Raw genomic sequence first — 4,047 nt, 5'->3', positions numbered from 1 at the left:
AAAGGTGCCAAGGGAAAGGAGGGTGTAAGCAATTCACTCTGTTAATGAAGGTTGCATAAACATAGAGAAGAGGTCACAATAGAGCTATGAGAGAGTATAGATATGGAGGAAAATAGCTCAGAGCGTAGGGATATCCAAGACTTTTCGTATTTTAGAACATTTCTATTTTACTAGTTGGTTTGTTTTTTAACCAAAAGCTAGAATATAAAAAATCCCCAAAATATCTTAAAAGGAACTTTTGAAATTTTATTTTCTTTATTCTCGATTAAAAAATCAATTACCTTGTTTCTACTAATCATTTTGCATTGAAAACAAAGCACCACACTCCTGTAACTAACTCCCTTTTTAATATAAAATTTGGTTGAAAAAGACTTCTTGAATTAGAAGAGAGAATTAATCTAAGTATATCTTTGTAGATAATATAAAAGAGGCAAAATGAAATTGCAAAAGTGGAGAGAGAAGAGGATTATTTTACTATTCTTCTCTTCTCTTTGTGGGTTGATTCTTTAATTGTAGAGAGAGAGAGAGAGAGAGAGAGAGAGAGAGAGGGCAACATCAAGTGGCATTAGGATAGTATTTTAGATGTCTTTGTTTCCTTCACATTGGGAGATATATTTGTTTGAACAATGCGATATGAAATGTGACAAATAATTTTTTCTATGCAATCTCCATCCTATAGTTTTAAGGACTATAACATGGAGTATACAAAGTTCTTGAATTGCAAGGTCGTAGTTTGTATAGTACTTAAAGGTATAGAAGAACACTTACTTCTATTGTAATTTTGGACCCATTAATGACTATACTTAATGGAGTTTTGCACATATAAATGTTTATTCACATAAAGTTTCATTAATGATACATCATAATAGCGACAGGCTAGGGTGGAGTTTATGAACTCATGGACCTCACAATAATGCATTACCACATATAAATATTAATTGATAGTGAGAGGCGAATCAAGTGATATTAAAGGATGCATTGTTTGAATGTTTCATATTTAAAAATCATACGGCTTAATTGCTTAACTAATATAAAGCATATGTGGTACAAACATTTGGCTACACCAATGGAGAGTTGACCTAAGAAAATGTGAAGCTACTAAGCTATCGCCAACATTGTAATGATGCATTTTTCACAAAGCCTAATTGGCAATGAGGCACAATGCATTCTTTGAAGGTTTTAGGAAAACCAGAATATAGAAGTTATGAATTGCTTTACTTGCATAAATCTGCATTCAACATCTAAGAATTTAAATTATACATTCAAGTAGCTAAAAAAGAATACACTATTGTGTGTCGTGTGTGTCATATGCATGTTTTTTGCTCTATTTTTTGTGAGGAAAGAGAATCTCTTTGTTCATAAAAATGCGTTACAATCAAATGCAAAGTGAGTGAAATGTAAGCTCACGAGCTTAGTGTAGCCTCCCGAGCTTCACAATGCTGCCCAACTACACAAAGTGGGTTAGTGGGCTGGCCAGATCAGCTAGTGCTTACTAAACTCACTAGAAAAAACAAATTATAATGAAGGATTGTTACTTTGTTAGATGACCCTCTATTGTCCCCCTTACCCCATACAAAGTCTTGGTTAGATGACCCTCTATTGGCTCCTTTACCCTATACAAAGTCTTGCATGCTAAACTTTTCCTCGTGTCACTTCGAATATACCTTCACCCAAGTCGTGCTTTGCCGTTTGCGGGCTGCGACGGGGAGAAGTGGTCCGTGGAGATTTAAAAAAGATATCAAAAGTGATTGACGGCGCGCAAGGTTCACTCATAGATTCTGTAGCCTAGCGCAGCGCAAAAAGACAGGACTCAGGAGAGAATAGAAAGTGAATGACTCGAGCAGGGCCGATAAAATGATGGCCTGAAAGCAGAAATATTGCATCAATGGAGGAGGTGAAGGTCTGGCTGGAGCCTGGAGGGCTTGGATTCTGCACTGCAAAGCGGCGATATCGATGCCGCTTTGGACCTCTTCGAAGAGAGCGAATGTTTCTGGAGAGACTTGCTCGCGTTCACCTGGAATCTGTACACTGCAGAGTCCAGAGGTGAGATCAAAGCCATGTTGGAGGCTACCCTGGACCAGGCCAAGCCCTGGGAATGGAGCGTGGACAAGGAATTGCCCCCAGAAAACAGGACGGAGGGCATCGACGAGGCCTTCATTAAGTTCGAAACTCGCACGGGCAGGTGTAAGGGGCACGTGAGGCTGATCAAGGGGGGCAAGTGCTGGACGCTGCTGATCACCACCATGGAAGAACTGAAGGGGCACGAGGAGATGGCGGGCCAGAGGAGAGAGAACAGTGTGCGGCACGGTGCGGTGAGAGGGAGGAAGACATGGCTGGACGAGAGGAAGGAAGAGACGGAGGAGCTGGGGAGGAGCAAGCAGCCTTACTGTGTGATCGTGGGCGGGGGGCAGGCGGGGATTATACTGGGGGCCAGGCTTCGGAGGCTAGGGGTCCCGACCATCATCGTGGAGAAGAACGCGCGGCCGGGCGACTCATGGCGGAATCGGTACAAGTCGCTGTGCCTGCACGATCCGGTGTGGTACGACCACCTGCCATATCTGCCGTTCCCGGACCATTGGCCGGTCTTCTCTCCGAAGGACAAGATCGGGGATTGGCTGGAGGCGTACAGCGAGGTGATGGAGCTGGCGTACTGGTCGTGGTGCGAGTGCAGGTCTGCGAGCTACGACGAGGAGAAAGGAAGCTGGGAGGTGGTGGTGGTAAAGAGAGGTATCGGATCAGAGGAGGTGATAAAGCTTCGTCCTAAGGAGCTGGTGCTGGCAACGGGGATGTCCGGCTTCCCGCACGTGCCGACCGTGGCCGGCGCTGATGCGTTCCGCGGGGCGCAGTGCCACTCGAGCTAGTACAAGGGGGCGGAGGGGTGGGCGGGTAAGCGCTGCGTGGTGGTGGGGTCCAACACGTCGGCGCATGACATCTGCGCGGACCTGTGGGAGCAGGGGGCAGCCCGGGTGACCATGGTGCAGCGCAGCTCCTCGCACGTGATCCGCTCCGAAACGCTGCTCTCCTTTTCCAACCTCTACAGCGAGGGCTCGCCCTTGTCGACCGCCGAGGCCGACCTCCTGTTCGCCGCTGCGCCCTACAAGATCTTCCACCGCTCCAGATCCCCTTGTACGACCGGGTCCGCCAGCTGGATGCCGACTTCTACCGCCGCCTCACGGACGCCGGCTTCCTGCTTGACTTCGGCGAGGACGGCTCCGGCCTCTTCATGAAGTACCTCCGGCGCGGCTCGGGCTACTACATCGACGTCGGCGCGTCGGAGCTGATAAGGAGAGGAGACGTGGAGCTCCGGAGCGGCGTCGGCGTCCGGGAGATGACGGAAGATGCCGTCGTCCTCAGCGACGATAGCCAGCTGCTGGCCGACCTTGTGGTGTTCGCCACGGGCTACGGCTCCATGAACGCCTGGGCCGCGCAGCTGATATCGCCGGAGGTGGCGGACAAGGTGGGGAAGTGCTGGGGGCTGGGTTCGGCCACCGCCAAGGACCCGGGCCCCTGGGAGCGGGAGCTGCGCAACATGTGGAAGCCCACCCAGCAGCCTAGCCTCTGGTTCCAGGGCGGCAACGTCCAACAGTGCCGTCACTACTCCCTCTTCCTCGCCCTGCAGATCAAGGCCCGCTCCGAAGGCATCCCGATTCCCTACCCCCGTCTATGGTCTACCCCACGTCCACCATACCTCGTGATGACGTTTGTTGATTTGGCTTCTGTTTTTCCGTTGGATTCGGATTTCCCTGGTTGTATTTCTAAGGTTGTCTTGTTTCTTAATGCCTTTCTTTACCTATTATGTCGTATAAAGAAAGAACTCGCGCACTGGATTCACCACTTACCAGTTTCGTTTATAGGTCGCACAGATGACCAAACTGCACAATGCGCACGCCCTTTCACAGTGCAGTGCAGTAGATGTTGTCCGTCAAAGTCGCACTTTCACCACCACAGTTACAATGCTTACTTTCTTGCCTTTTGGAGGAGCATCGCACGCACATGGGACATCGGGCAAGCTTAAGGTAGTTTAACAATGAGTGAAAATAGGGTGCA

At 48.7% G+C, this 4,047-nt stretch overlaps 1 pseudogene; it reads left to right on the top strand.

Moving 5' to 3' along the window:
* The first annotated feature begins 1,796 nt into the window (after nt 1–1,796).
* On the top strand, nt 1,797–3,809 carry LOC148039250 (indole-3-pyruvate monooxygenase YUCCA1-like; annotated as a pseudogene).
* Nucleotides 3,810–4,047: the final 238 nt, after the last annotated feature.

This window comes from Lygodium microphyllum, chromosome 3 (genome assembly GCF_053477565.2).
Source record: "Lygodium microphyllum isolate KBCC chromosome 3, Lygodium_microphyllum_v1.1.10, whole genome shotgun sequence".
Taxonomy (NCBI): Eukaryota; Viridiplantae; Streptophyta; class Polypodiopsida; order Schizaeales; family Lygodiaceae; genus Lygodium; species Lygodium microphyllum.
This window is presented reverse-complemented; position numbering and strand designations above follow the sequence as displayed.